Source organism: Lygodium microphyllum, chromosome 20 (assembly GCF_053477565.2).
Source record: "Lygodium microphyllum isolate KBCC chromosome 20, Lygodium_microphyllum_v1.1.10, whole genome shotgun sequence".
In the NCBI taxonomy this organism is placed as follows: Eukaryota; Viridiplantae; Streptophyta; class Polypodiopsida; order Schizaeales; family Lygodiaceae; genus Lygodium; species Lygodium microphyllum.
In genome coordinates, this window is record NC_141154.1 from 50,969,897 (window position 1) to 50,986,778 (window position 16,882).

Genomic DNA, 16,882 nt, shown 5'->3' on the forward strand with positions numbered 1-16,882 from the left:
ATTGCTAGTCATGCTAACGTGGCATTCATTCATGAGTCCCACTCATTAATGCTATACAATGATGCTTTAAACTTTACAAAAGGGATAGCAAACATCTTTAGGGTGCGAATGGCTTAGAATGACTAATCCTTGAGAAAATAGTTTTTTAAAATCTTTAAACCTCGATTCGAAGCTATGAAAAACCTTCTATCAGTGAAGAGTTAGAAGTTTGAGAGATTTTTGAAATTATTTGGTAGTCATTGCTCTTCATACTTGAATAGTAGAGAGCTTGAGGTAGTAGATGAGACTAGTTTGATGAGATCAACTCCTTAGTGTCAACTTCCTCTTTGCGTTCCCTTGGAGTTTATTGAGAATCTTGCGTATCCATGGCTTTAGTGTTGCTTGTGTCATTTTGATCTTCATAGATTGTTGACATGCTACTTCTTTATTAATGCTTTAAGTATACTGTTTGGTGTCTACATTCACTTGATCAATATTGAGAGCATATGCAATTGTGTTCAATAAGGATTTAGAGAGCAAGTCCCCCCACCACACGATTCTTGACATGGTATTAGAGTCATGCCATTGAGAGAGACTGATTTCGAAGGCCGTTTTAGGCCTTCGAAATTAGCCTCTCTCAGTGGCACGACCCTTTTAGGTCTTAGTTATTTTGGGCGTCTGAGGCCATTTTAGGCCTTGTTTTAAAGCCGCAAGGTTGCGGAAAACAGTTTTGAGGGCACACTGTGATTTTGGCTGTATTGACCAAAAGTAGGTGCACAGGTTGGAGATTGCGAATTTGTAATTTTTGAGGCATTTTTAGGAAGCAAAAATAAGGTTTATCTGCAAACAAGTTGCAGATTACATGTACTATTGAGCAATCAGTAAAAAAGGTTTCCTGATGTACTGCTGTGTACGTGTTTGAAAGATTGCAGAAGACTAGCTTGTTGTGTTGTATCCTTGTTTGTGATAATGGCAAAGAACAGTGGAAATCCCATTATTGAGAAGCTCGACAAGAACAACTACCCTTCATGCAAGTTCCGTGTGACGAACTTCCTCATATTGGAAAGGGCCTTTATGAGTTTGTTTCAGGTGAAGAAAATGAGCTAGAGCTGGGTATCCCTCCGACTGCAAATGAGTTAAAAGCATGGAAAGAGTGGCAAGCAAAAGACAAAAAGGTGATGTACTAGCTATCTGCAGTCATTGATAATACTATGCTGGGACATATCAGGAATGCAGAAACTTCACATGCAACTTGGACAATTTTTGAGAGCATGTTTTGAGTAATTACAAAGGCATGAAAGATTCAACTCAAGCAAGAGTTGAATGCCTTGAAGAAAGGCAAAATGTCTGTCAATGAGTATGTGTTGAAGGTGACGAGCATTGCAGATGTTTTAGCAGTGATTGATGTAATGCCAAATGACGATGATTTGATTTCATCCACTCTGAGTGCCCTTAACAATGAGAAGGCATGGAAATCATTTGTTACTTCAGTATATGTACGGAAGCCATTCTAGATTTTGATGAGTTGATCTCTCTCTTGATTACTGAAGAGATCAATATGTAGGGTGATTCGTCTGAAAGAAATGGTGAATAGGTCCAAGATTTTTACTCGAGTTCAGGAAGGGGACGTGATAGATCCTCTTTGAGAGGCCGTGGTATGGGACGTGCTAGCAATAACCAGCAAAATAGGTTCAATCAATAGTTTGGTAAAATACAGGTTTCTGGAGGCAGAGGAAACTTTAGAGCCAGGGGGAGCTCTAGAGGAAGAGGTGGATGGCAGAACAGAGGCTCTGGAAATTCTGCTATTGTTTGCCATTATTGTGGCAAAACAGGACATATTGCAGCTAATTGTTATGCTAAGAAGGATGATATTTGCAATGGTAAATTGCAACAAGGAAACTATGCATCGACTTCACGATAGAATAAAGACAAAAGTGAGCGTCTGTTTGTTATGCAGCATATGATGAATGCAGTTATAGGAAAGGGGACACATGATGATGTATGGTATGTCGATTCAGGTGCATCTAATCATATGACCAGTCATGTTGAATGATTTGGATGCAGGACTTACAAAACCTTGGTTATGTGCAAACGGGTGATGATTCATGCCACCCAATTTCACACATTGGAAATGTTCCCTTGTCCTTGTATGATGGCCAGATAAAGAGTCTGACAAATGTATTACATGTGCCATCAATTACAAAGAATCTAGTGTCTGTTGGCAAATGGTAGAGCAAGGATTGCATGTCCGATTCAATACAAAAGGTTGTTTTGTAAAAGACTGTAATGATAAGTGCAGGTTGGTCGCAAAAGGAAGTAGAGTTGGCTGAATGCTCACTTTAGATGCTGGAATTTCTACAATGGATGCTACTATGTATGCTAAAGGAAAAGGAGTAGTTACAGATATTGAAATATGGCATAAACGTATTGGACATGCAAATGTGCAGAGGTTAAAATTAATGCAGTCCAGAGGATTGGTTATAGGATTGCCTTCTTTTAGAGTTGCAGAATCGCATAAAGTCTGTGAAGCATGCGAGTTTGGAAAGCAAGCAAGACAACCCTTCTCGCATGATAGAGAAGTGAGTAGAAAAATACTTGATGTAGTGCATACAGATGTTTGGGGGCCTACACAGAATGTATCTCTTGGTGGCAGCAAATACTTTGTCACGTTTATTGATGACTTTTTCAAGAAAGTTATGGGTATACTTCATGAAGGAAAAAAGTGATGTGTTTGAGCACTTCAAATCTTTTAAGGCAGCTGTTGAAACAGAAATAGGCTTAAAAGTAAAGTGCTTGAGATCAGATGGAGGGGGAGAGCATCTCTCTAATGAGTTCAGCGGCTTCTTGAGGACTCATGGGATAAAGAGGCAATTTACTTGCAGGTATACTCCACAGCAAAATGGTGTTGCAAAAAGAAAAAACATGCATATTGCAGAAGTTGCACATACATTAATGGCTGAAAAGAATATGCCCAAACATTTTTGGTCTGAGACTGTCCATATTGCTATTTACATTATGAATAGAACTCCCACAACTGCAGTTCATGGGATGACTCCTGAAGAATGCTTTACTGGCAAGAAGCCTGATGTATCGCACTTGAAGGTATTTGGCTGTGTTATATACGTTCATGTGCTAGATGACCTACGGAAGAAGCTTGATCCAAAGGCATAAAAATTTGTTTTTATTCGATAATCTCTAAAGAAGAAAGGGTATCATTGTTATAACCATGTCACAAGTGAGTTCAGAGTGACCATGGATGTTATCTTTGATGAGATGGGAAGTTGGTATACACCTGCTAGTGATGTTTTGGATGATGATAATGATCAGGACAACTATGTGTAGAAAGATAAACAAGAATCACGGAGTCTTAGTGGACTAGAAACATCATCTGGTAGTACACGTGCAGTGAGCCCTTGGTTTGGGAGACTAAGGAGTAGCTCCACATATTCATATGGATCTATACGTGTTGCAGGGAAGGACAAAGGAAAGAAGAAAGTGCTGGATGATAATGATGCATCTACCTGTCATTTGAGATTTAATGGAGATTCTAGTGGTTTGGAGAGTTTGGATGATGAGCTTGGCATTCCTTCAGTCTCAGGACACTAGGTATATAGAGAGCTCATAGTAATGTAAAGGCTCCATTGAGTGATCCGGTGGTACGCAGATCTAGCAGGGTCAGATACCCTGTTAAAAGATTTGGTTTTGAAGGTTATGTAGCTCACCATTATGCTTATATGGTGAAACTAGTTGAGGATGTTGAGCCCACTTGTTTTGAGGATGCTGTTAGCCATGCTCATTGGGATGCAGCAATAGATGAGGAGATGGCTGCATTAGAAGCCAATAAGACTTGGGATTTGGTATCCTTACCTAAGGGTAAGAAAGCTATTGGCTGTAAGTGGGTTTAAAAATTCAAGCATAATGCAGACGGTTCAGTTAGCACGTATAAAGCTAGGCTGGTTGCAAAAGGCTATGCTCAAACATATGGCATAGATTATGAAGAGATATTCAGTCCAATTGCTAGGATGGCAACTGTTAGATGTGTGATTGCCTTGACAACAGCCAAAGGTTGGAGTTTGCAGCAAATGGATGTTAAGAATACCTTCTTGCATGGTGAATTGTAAGAAGAAGTGTATATGGAGCAGCCAGTAGGTTATGAGAATTTAGAGCATCCCACATATGTGTGCAAGTTAAAGAAGGCGCTCTATCGGCTGAAGCACGCACCTAGAGCATGCTCTGACAAGATTGGAGAGTATCTTGTCAATAATGGATTTTGTATTTCTGATGGTGATCACTCACTTTATGTGAGAAAGAGAGATGTAGGTTTGGTCATCATAGTCATCTATGTGGATGATTTGATTATTACAAGTGACAGACAATGGGATTGCTGAAGTTAAGGACTTCTTGAAGAAGAAGTTTGAGATGAAGGATTTTTTCTGTAAGCTGAGATACTTTCTTGGTATTGAGATGATCAAATGTGATGATGGTATATGGCTATCCCAAAGGCATTATGACTTGGATATGTTATCCCAAGTATGGTATGACAGCATGTAAGCCTCTTTCAGTACCATAGGAGCAAAATGTGAAGTTGAGTGCTAACGTTGGGGATGAGATAGAAGACCCTACTATGTTCACGAGGATAGTAGGGAGTTTCATTTACATGACTACCACAAGGCCAGACTTGAGCTATGTTGTTGGCCTTATCAGTCAGTTTATGCAGATGCCTAGAAAGCGTCATTCGGATGCAGTTAGACATATATTGAGGTATGTGAAGTCCACTTTACATTGTGGACTTTTTTATAAGGCAGGTAAGGACGTACAAATATTTGGATACACAGATGTAGACTGGGCTGGTAGCATGTCAAACACAAGATCTACAAGTGGATTCATGTTTTCCCTTGGTAGTGCAGCAGTTACATGGAGTAGCAAAAAGCAACCTATAGTTGCTTTATCGAGTACAGAGGCTGAGTACACAAGTGCTGCTATGACAGCATGTAAGGTGGTATGGCTACAAAAGTTATTAGGTGATTTGAATGTGAAGGGAGATGGTCCAGTTGTCATTCATTGTGACAACATGAGCAACATACAGTTAGCTAGGAATCCAGTGTTCCATGCTAGGACAAAACACATTGAGGTGCACTACCACTTTGTGAGAGAGAAGGTACTTGCAGGAGAGATCAACTTGGTATATATCAGCAAACAGGATCAAATAGCTGATATTTTTACAAAGGCATTGGGCGTCGAAAGTTTCAAAGCTTACTTGGACTTGCAGAGATAGAGTTGAGCTTGAGGGGGAGTGTTGAGATAGCAAGCTCAACACGTGCGGACATTGATGATGGACCACCTGGCTAGATGAGTCCGCACATCTACACTTAGCACATTGGTAGTCATTATGATACTCACATGGCCATGGACTTATCACTTATTATATTTAGTTTGTTACACCTACCTACAGCTGGCAAAGATATAGCACCAGTCGATTAGTGTAGTTGGTTATGCACTGTTTCACTTAGAAGGCCACTTTCCTTTATGTTGTATCTTATCTATACTTTGTGTACATTGTATAATGTGTGGTGGAAGAAGAAGAAGAAATAAGCAAGAAAACATTTTGGCCTCCATCTCTCTTCTTGTGTTCTTGAGTGAGCTTCCTCTTGTGTATACAGTTTATGTTTGGCACAACAGCTCAAGCAAGTCCCCCCACCACGTGATTCTTAACACTGTAGAGATGACATTCTTTTTGAGAGGTGGACTGCCCAATTGGTTTGGACCAGCCCATCATTACATTTTTAGTCTCCACTTCTTTAATTCTTGCATCCATGCTTTCTTTATCTTCAGCTTCAATTGCTGCAATTAACTCTTTAACTGCTTCAAGCTGAATTCCTTGTGTAGTTAGCTTCTCTTCATCCTGCACAAAGACGTAAAGAGCTTGCAAAAAATCATGCACTGTTTCTTTAGCATCATCATCAACATATTTTCGTTTTCTTTTAATTATATAAATAATTACATCATGAAATTCACTTTTGGCAATTTCGAGAATTTCACCTAAGGTGAACTCAATTTTACTTCCCAGAATTCGTTCATCTAGAACTCGTTTGAGATCGGTTGCAGATTCTATCTCAGATTGCAATTTGTAGCCTGGCTACTTGTCTTTCTTTTTTCCTTAGGTTTTCTTTGTTTGTGGCGCATCTTCCATCTCTTGATCTGAGGCTATATTTTCAACAAGCTTTGGTTGTTCAAGCATTCTTCTAGTTATCCATTTCGAAGGGCCAGATGAGGAAGGCCTTGGTTCATCTTGTCTTCTTATCTTTTCTTCAATCAAGACTTCTTTATGATTGACGTCAGCCAAAAGTGCAAAGGCAAAAAAAGAATCTACCAGTTCTTTCCAACCAGTTAAATGCACTAACTAGCGTTAGTAAAATCATCTTTGGCTACTTTGCCACATTCCATTTGATCTAATGCTTGCATCCATACTTTAGATTGCACATTAGATTTACATTGTTTCAAATTAGATTTAGTTGGCTCAATTTATAGCCCATAGGTAGCTACATCAATTATTGCATAGGCATTTTTTATAGCTAAATCTTATAATCTTTTCTTCATTCCACCATTGCCAAATTTTGGCTCTAGTGGAAGACTAGTTTCAACTGCATGAATTTTTCAGTCTTTCCAAAAGACGGGCTTATGTGCTTCAGCCTCACGGAAGGTAGAACACTCCCTCTTGTCATGTCGTTGGCTATCACACCAAATACACCGCCTCTTATAGCCTTCTCTCATGGATCTTTGAGTTGATGGTTGTTCTCGTTCTTCGACTTTGAAATCTAGCTTCTACACCTTGGAACTAATTTCTGTAAGCTCCACCTTGGTTGTCCAGGTGTTCTTCTAGTTACCCATTTCGGAGGGCCAGAAGAGGAAGTTCTTGGCTCATCTTGTCTTCTTATTTTTTCTTCAATCAAGACTTCTTTATGATTGACGTTAGCCAAATGTGCAAAGGCAGAAAAAGAATTTACCAGTTCTTTCCAGCTAGTTATTCCTTGAATGCACTGATTGGCATTAGTCAATAAACTTTGGCTACTTTGCCACATTCCATTTGACACTACAAGGATTTAAGCCTATAGCGACGGTGGGTAGCAATGGAGGTATTTGCGACGCAAATAGCAACGCAAAAAATAGCGACGTAAATAGCGTTGCAAATAGTGAGGCAAATATCGATGCCCCACAGGGAAAAAAACAGGCCAAAACCGAGAGTGGGTTTATTTCGCGTTTTTGCGTCTACTGTTTTGACAGTGAGAGCGAGAGAGAGAGAGCGACCGTCGTGAGAGAGGGAGAGGAAGAGGGCTTGTCGCCACCACCACCGTCGTTCGCGAAGGAGAGGAGGAGCCTTCATCGCAAAGAGGATCCGCCCCACAGTCGCCATATCTCATCGGTGAGGGGAGAGGGAGGGAGAGAAAGAGAAAGAGAGAGGGAGAGAAAGAGAAAGAGAAAGAGGAAGAGAAAGAGAAAGAGAAAGAGAAAGAGAAAGATAAAGAGAAAGAGAGGGAGAGGGAGGGGGAGGAAATGAGAGAGGGAGAGAAAGAGAAAGAGAAAGAGAGGGAGAGGGAGAGGGAGAGGAAGGGAGAGTGCATTCTCTCTCTCCCTCTCCCTTTTGCTTTTGGAGAGTTTGTGAGAGGGAGAGAAAATGAGAGGGACAGGGACAGGGACAGGGAGGGGGAGGGAGGGAGAGGGAGAGGGAGGGAGAGGGAGGAAATGGAAGAGGTTGTGGGCAAAACTCTCTATTCACTTTTTTGAAGTGTTCAAATTAACATAGGATGCATGCAAAGATCATTCTTGTGTGTGCAAACTTGAGAGCTCTCTTCTCTCTCCTTGTATCCTATCTTCTTATGCTTCACATTGAGGGTGAGGGTGAGGGTGAGGGTGAGGGTGAGGGTGAGGGTGAGTGAGAGAGGAATTAAGTGAGGAACTAGAAGAGTGAAGCTTCTCTCCTATCTTGCATTCTTCTCTTCTTCCCCTTCTTCTTCTACAATTTGGAGGGTGAGAGGTGGAGTTGAGATGAGGTTGGGATATCCCTCTTTCTTTTCTATGCTTCGTCTCTTTGTTGGAGTACTTGAGGAATGGATGGATTGCAAAATGGTGAGTGGCGTAACGAATTGAGGGAGCCACGCTTGGATTGTGAGGCTGAATTGATTTGAGGTGATGATTTGATTGGTTGAGTATATTAGAGTAGATAGAAATCAACAACTCAATTTTTTATAAAAAAACTCTCTAGTCATTTGTAGTAGAGATTCGAATTGCATTGATTGATATGGAGGATTAGTTATGTCCAACGTTTATCAATTCCATTAGGAAAGAAATTAGTTATGCCTACTGTTATGTCTAATGATTGCTATGGAGGATTAGTTATGTCTAATGTTTATCAATTGTATTAGGAAAGAAATTAGTGAAATTTTTTTGCTTACGACATGAAATTAGTTCTCTAGATAAAACACCCTATGGGTTGCATTCAAATTGAACTCACAATGTAACTCATCTAAATGCAACTCATTGGAGAGTGTTAGGAGCATTTAAATGGAAGGACCTCTTGAGTGAAAGCTAGCAGGAAGAGAGGGAGATATTTTCCAAATAAAACATTTAAGGAAGAAAATGAAATGAGAGAGGGAGAGGAAGAGAGAAAATGAAATGAGAGAGGGAGAGGAGAGAGAAAAAATGAGAGAGAGGAGAGGAGAGAGAAAAGGAAATGAGAGAGGGCACTAAGGCTCAATACATAACCCAGAAGCATATAAATACCACTGACAACACTATGACAGATATAAGTACTAGATCCAAGACAAAACATCAAACCATCCTACGATAGGGGTACTGCATCCAATGAGTATCAAGAGAGCATGTAAATGTCACAATTAGTCCTATTGTCTCACTATAATATATCTAACAAATGGCTCATGTATCATCCAATGACAATAGGCATGAAGTGTCTTAAATTAATGCTTGATGTGAGAAGTGACAGTCAAACTCAATGAGACTAAGCTTCAATTTCAATCCAAGTGCATTCTAGAAGCATGGCCAATTATATGGCATCAACCATAGACATTAGTGTAGCATGCAAAGTAATCAATAAGTATCAACAAGCAATAAGCATGAAGTTTCTTTGACAAAATAGCATTCAATCCTACTTATTACAAAAGTGAAAACCTCTATAAAATTGAGTAAATGAGTGCTCAAATTAGTCCAATAGCATGCCAAGACATTGACATAGCATCCCAAGTGATCTCACATCAAATAAACATCTCGAGAAGCATAAGTGACCTCCAATAAACAATGAGTGAAGGGTTTTCCCAAATTGTATTACAAGTCATTAAATAGTTTGTTGTAATGTAGACAAGATGGAAAATGAAGAAGGTCCTGTTGTTCAAGATCGCGAGGCGTATCTTAATCAGCGTGTCCCATGTCCTTGCTCTCAATGCAAGTTGGCAATTAGACGAAAACACCGATTGTCTATAGAACATGTATGATGATTTGGCGATTTTCAATCTGAGATCATTGATCAGACGATTGCGGATTTTCAGAAAACAGTAATTTAAAGTTAATATCAATCATGCATTGTACTCACAAGCTAATTGAATACCATATACAATAAGATTGGGTCTTGCTGGAAAATTTCCTATCCAGGGAGGTGATGTCTCGTCCCAAGGGGGAGTGCACCCTTTGCGGCCAATTAGAAGAGTACGTGGGCGTGCGATGGATGGAGTGCAGGAGCCAATCCACCACTCACAAGGCCAATCTATACCATCAATGCCAGAGGAGATAGGCAACCTTCCAGATCTACCTACAATCTTGGAGCCTGAGATGGAGGCAATGATCGATGCATTGCTTCCCATGGATGTCAAGACTTCTGATCCGCTTAGAGAGGAAGCATCCATACCATTATATGATGGGTGCCGAGTATCTCGGCTGAAGACACTGCTTGCACTCTTAAGTGTGCAAGCAAAATACGGGTGGAGCGATACGAGTGTGACCGAGTTGTTCAGGTACCTTGTACATACGCTTCATTGATTTTTTTTTCAGCACTATTATTACAAACATTTGTGGTTTTTCAAGGTGTTTTATGATTTTTTTTCAGGTTATTGAAATATCATATATTATCACCTGCAAATACCATGCCTGAGTCTCGTAATGATGCACAACATGTTTTACAGAAGCTTGGCATGGACTACAATAACATCCATGCATGTATCAATGATTGCTGTCTGTTTCGAGGAGAATACAAGACTATGGAGACATGTCCAAAGTGTGGTGCTCACAGGTATGGACAGGACTTGCAAGGGCAAACCATCCCTCAAAAAGTTCTCAGACACTTTTCGCTTATCCCCCGTATAAACCACATGTTTCGTACGTCTGACATGGTGAGCTTGACAACGTGGCATGCGCAGAATATGTCCACGGATGGAGTTCAACGAATATCAACGGATTCGACTCTACCTTCCTAGACTTTGCCTGAGAGCCAAGGAATTTTCGGCTCGGTCTCGCAATGGATGGCGTGAATCCATTCGGTCTGCGCTCAACTTCTTACAGTGTGTGGCCTATAGTCCTTGTCAACTACAATATCCCTCCATGGCTTTCTACGAAGAAATGACATCTCATCCTTAGCTTGCTCATCCGAGGCCGCTACAAAGTAAAAAATATGGACGTGTATCTTCGTCCATTAGTCGATGAGCTCAAGATTTTGTGGGAGGAGGAGGTCACTGTGCAAGATATGAGCAGGCGCGATGGTCGGCGGTCAGCCAATATTCGAGCCATTCTTATATGGGCGATGCATGACTTTTCGGGATTGGGAGAGTGCTCAGGTGAGCAGGCCTCCATTCTCGCTGGTAATATCTATATTTTATCTTGTTCAATCAAGTATTCACTAGGTCGTGGTGTTGGAACAGGCCTGGTTACCTCAGGTTATCATGCATGTCCATTGTGTGGGCCATAATTAGACTCCTGAAGGTCACAAACCATGATGAAGATGGTATATCAAGGACACGCTGCTTTCTTGCTGGAGGATCATGAACTTAGGGAAGGTTTCCTTGGACGACCTCCAACACGTATGAATGCCGCAAGCTGGTACGAGCTGAAAATGGTCCACACGGAATCACATCCAAATGGAATGCGGTGGTTCTCAGCTTTCTACGAGTTGCCATATTGGACCCACTTACAGGTCAACCACTTGTTGGATCCCATGCATATTTTCAAGAATGTGGGCAGCTTATTATGGGACCACATCACAGGAAAGAGAGACACTATAGGGGCACGAATGGATTTGAAGGAGGTAGGTAAGATGGAGGCGCTTTGGCCGCAGTCGAGTGCTGATTGTCGCGTACAGCTTCCTCGTGCTCCTTGGGTTTTGTCCACTAAAGAAGAGTGCATTGTGAAGCAAGTAATGAAGTCTATCTGCACTCCGACGGGTATAATACGTTCTCTCAGGTCCGCATTTTCTAAAGACAACCAATTATCAAGGCTAAAATCCCATGATTGGCATAAGATATGTCAGGTTTGTACTACGAATGGATTGTAATTAGTGTGGGCATTTTGCTATTTGGAATGTAGCTATTATTCATAATGCTTTCTCATTTGTGGTAGTTTGTACTACCGATCGCGATCGTAGGATGTCTTTCTCCAGAAATACGCGGGGCCATTTACAAGTTATCGACTTTGGTACAATGGATCTCACAGAAGGAGATTAAGACGTCCTCTATTGAATTCGCAAGGCGGGGAGTAGTGGAGAGGGTCTGTCTCTTTGAGAAATACCTGGCCACCAGCATGCTCACGATACAAATCCACCTTCTTGTGCATCTTGTGGATGAAGTGGAGATTGCTGGAACTATCCATACGCGATGGATGTTCTTCTTGGAGCGCTTCATGAAAACCCTGAAAGGCTTTGTGCGACAACGAGCTCAGCCAGAAGGTAACATGGCCGAAGGTTGGTTGGTGTCTGAGGCGCTAGTGCATATTTCACAATGGCTACCAACAGTGGAACCAGACAATGAAATGCTATGGTCACTGAAGGATGATGATAGACTGACTGGAGATGTGGTGGTTGGAAATGGGGTAGAAAAAAGAATGGATCCCTCAATGGAAGAGAAAGTGAATCGCTTTTGTATGTTGCACCATGCCTCTATGGAGACGTGGCTCGCCAAGTACCAGATCTCTACGCAAGATCGAGAGGAAGCGCGAGCTGAATTCCGATGTAGTATGCGTCATCGACCGATTCGATATCTCGAAGGCATGGAGGAGATTCCATGGTTTATGTCAACGCGATGGTTGCATGGAGCTTTGACCGCAGCGTCTTGCGAAAGGACAGAGGTCTCAATGGAGGAGTGGGAATTCTCAAGGGGATGTAGTCCAAAGGTGATGAGGGGTTTAGAATCTGTGGTATCTAAATTTTATATGCGACATCTAATTTGAGTGTTTCAACGTACAGTACAAAATATATAGTGCAGCATGGTCGCGCGGACGGCATTTTCGCGTGGAGCGTAATGACAAAATGCGCTCCACAATGGACTGTGGTATCATGGCAAGGTTCGAGCAAGAGAGCTGGCGACGAGCAATGGATCCAAACATGGCTGTGGATGAGATGGAGTATTTTGGGAACTTGCAAAGTATTGTTACGATGGATTACCATAGCTTCTCCATGATACTATTCGATGTGTAGTGGTTCAAAGTGGTACTTGGAGGAGCTGGAGCAACAGTTCGATGAGGTCCATCTATATTTCTCGAAATAGATTCCGAAAAAAAAAGGACGGATTTGCGCGACACCTTTGTGTTGCCAGCACATTGTGAGCAGGTGCATGAACTCATTTGCTATTTTGTATGGCTCTCATCCACAAATTTTTTTTTCCCTGTTACCGTCGCTATTAGTGTCACAAATTTTACTACTCGTGTCGCTATTAGCGTCGTTATGCGCGTCGCAAACCGTCGCTATCAGTGTCGCCAATACCGACGCTTATAGCGACGGTTTGCGATGCACATAACGAGGCTAATAGTGACGCTGATAGCTATGCCAATACCGACTGTTCTATGGCATCGCCAATGACGCATTTTGCGACAACGGGGGTAAATTTTGTTGTTTGCATTTTCGTTGCTTTAAACGTCGGTATAAGGCCTATATCTTGTAGTGTGATCTAATGCTTGCATCCATACTTTAGATTGCACATTAGCTTTACATGGTTTCAAATTAGATTTAGTTGGCTCAATTTGCAGTCCATAGGTAGCTGCATCAATTGTTGTATAGGCATTTTTTTACAGCTAAATCTTCTAATCTTTTCTTCTAATATTTTATAGCTAAATCTTCTAATCTTTTCTTCATTCCACCATTGCAGGAACTTTTTCATTTTTCCAAAAGATGAGCTTTTGTGCTTCAGCCTCATGGAAGGCAAAACACTCTCTTTTTTGTCATGTTGTTGGTATCACACCAAATACATCGCCTCTTATAGCTTTCTCTCATGGGTCTTTGAGTTGATGATCGTCCTCGTTCTTCAACTTTGACATCCAGCTTCTCCAGCTTAGAACTAATTCCTGTAAGATTCAAATGAAGGTCATGCATGCTTTTAATGAGTTCATCCATGACATCATTTTTAGAACAAACAAAAGAAGAAAGAGTTGGTTGATTAGTCAAAGGAATAGGGGATTTTGAAGGTGGAACAAGCTCCATCAATGGAGTTCTTGAAGTTGAAGTAGAGCCCAATCTTAGTCATATCCGCTCTCTTCAAGGAATCATGTTAATTGCATCAGTAACATCTGTCCATGTAGTCTTGACTCTTGATTCGTAGGTAGCATCTTCTAGGTGATCAGCAAGCTTCTCTTGCAAAATGGGATCTGTAACCTTAAGGAATAATTCAATCTTCTAACCTTCCATACTTTGTTGGTCTTCAGCATCAAGTTGTCCAAATTTACTTTCAAACTCATGGTATAAAGTTAATGTAGCTAAACCTTTGTTGGGTTTCTCAACCCAATCAATGAAACTTTTCTTCATCATTAGGCTAGAGTCTTCTAAGAAGAATTCTTTGTGTAGGGCTTTTTTGAATGGAGCCTAATCCACATCTTGCTGAAAAAGACCATGGATTCTTTCTTGAAGACCATGCTTGGCTACTATGGCAAAATAGCGACTCCATGCATGTTGCAGTACACCAAAGAAGAGCATTTTCTCAACATACAAACAAATGAAAACATAGAAAAGTTGACCATTAAATTGTTTTAATTCCCGCCCAACTTCCTCTAGGGCCTTGATAGCTGTGGAATCAATCTTCTCTTCGTCTTGCCTTTGTTGTTGTAACATTTGGATTTGTTATTACTGAGTTTGTTGTATTATGTACACCAACTGTTGTAGAGTATCTCCTCAAGAATCCCCCATCTTTGAGTTCTCTTACACCGACCTTCACGTCGAGTTTACCAATGTCGCAGCTTGTTGGGTTGAAGGTCACCATAGGGGTTTGGCAAGAAAACTAGACAAGATAGATGGAGATGTATCTTCAAGAGATAAGTAGATTACAGTGAATGTTTAAAGGTTCAAGAGGTAATTCAGGATCAATCACAGGGGTTTGAGAGAGAAGAATGTATGGGGGTTCAAAAGCTTAGACTCCGCAGATGGTAGAGATAAGAGAAGGATTGAAGGTTTCAAGCCAAGTTCTTGAAGATGTTAATAGATCTTCCAATTGCATGTTGTTAGCAAAGATCACAAGAGTATTATCTCATAAGTTCTAACTCAAATCAAGCTTGTTTTCTTGATTGTAAGAGCAATCACAAATTATAAAATCAAGTACAATATGCTGTCATGTATCATCAACTACTCTGCATCCCATCTGTTATAGAATCCAAGATACACGCTCGACTTTCTTATATACTTAAAATATATATGGCGAATATTATGTTGACACAAAGGGATAATAGATAAGAGAAAAGAAAGATGTAGAGAGGGAGGTAGAGAAATTGACAATACACTAGGGACTGGAAGATGGGCCACTTCTCCCCTTGTGGAGTTATATTATTGATAAGGATCAAGCTCCTCTGTTACACATAAGCCAGTTATTACTTGTAGATCTTGGAAACAAGATCATGGTTCCTTGTATGGTATACAACCGGCTGACACTTGCACAACTTGGAAGTTGCCACCTTTTGATCCTTCTTGAGTCTCCTTCTCTCCTACACAATATGTGTAGGGCTCTCCTCTTGGTGCTTGATTTCAGCAGAGCTTCCGCAGCACTTGCACCTTCTCTTCTCCTCTTGGAACTTGATTTCAACAGAGCTTCCCCAGCACTTGCACCGTCTCTTCTCCTCTTGGAACTTGATTTCAGCAGGGCTTCCGTAGCACTTGATTTCACCAGAGCTTCTACAGCACTTGCACCTTCTCTTCTCCTCTTGGATACATGCAAAGTGATGGTTCCTTTACCCTCCCTTACACCGAAGGAGAGCCTTCTCTTTTATAGGCTTTCAAGAGCATCTCTTCTTGAGAGAGAGTTGAGTTGATCTTCATACAAGATATGGTTGCTCCACTTTGCAACACTAATTTTTAGATATCTCTTCGTGCGTTGTTTGGATGAAAACACGTCCAACACAAAAGTTGTAGATGTTTCTGTTTTCGATAACCCTCACGGTCCATTTTTAGATATCATTTTTCTATTGCGAGATATTGTAAAAATGGATTTTCTAGAAAATATCTTTTTAAACTATAGTCTTCACTTGTGGTCCATGCAACCACCTTTAGTCATATATAAGGAGAGTTCATTAGATTGCCTTGGGCCTAAACCTTAAGATTATATTCCACACAAAAGCTTGTTTCATTTTAGACCTTAGAAAGAGAAAATCACTTCTCTCCTCACTTCCAGAGGATCACGTCTCTCGTCTTTCTTAATGAGAGAATTCCCTCTCTTTCCTTTCTTAATGAAAGAAAAGACCTTAAACCTTGACTTGTAGGGGAGAGGATGATCCCAAATGAATGCAATGCTCATTACGCACAAGTAAAACATTCCTAGGCATACCTGGATGTACACATAAATACATATACACAATGCTAATGCACTTCCTCTTCTTAGAACTCAATCCATCTTCATTTATGTGTAACTTCTTGGTTCTTGTGTACACTCTTATACTTGGCAAACACTTCTTTCCCTCTTCATAACTTGTAATGCCTGTACGAGATATCCCCGTCACAGTGCTCTGATCACCCCATCAAGTGATGAAGTAGGATTACTGGTCTCTAAATGGTCTCATGGCCATCCTAGATCATCATCAACACTTAAAGAAAAGTGAGTCATTAATTTATTGACATGAATTTATTAAATAGAGAATGCGTAATAACCAATCAATTTAGTGACATCCCTTTGGCTTCTGAACAGTTGACCTCAACTATAGGGAGGATACATAGTCCTTAAGAAGATCTGAAAAGTCATGTAGTTCTCTCTCAGTCATAAATTGAGCGTCCAATGGGGGATAATTCTTAAACTTAACTAGATACTTCCGTAATACCTTACCTAACCTTAGAGTATTGTCCTGATAGTGTAAAATTCTTTCAAGCACAAGGAACTCTTCTGTTTCTTCTATGTCAGGTAAATCTTCCTTGATTGGTTCCATTGGAGGTTCTCCAATATAGGGATGTAGAAAACTTATATGGAAAGCATTATGAATGTTCCAATGACTTGGTAGATCCAAACAAAAAGTCACATCGTTTATCTTATCTGTGATCTTGAAAGGGCCATAGTAGCGATTAGAAAGCTTAACCACTTTACCCTTTTGACCTTTTTGCTTCTTCAAGTGAGCCTTCTCAAACTTAAGAAGAACATATTTTCCCAACTTGAGATCTAACTTACGACGATGCTTATCTGCTTTGCGTTTATACTTCTCTTGTGTCCTTTGGATAGCAGCTTTTACTTGAGTG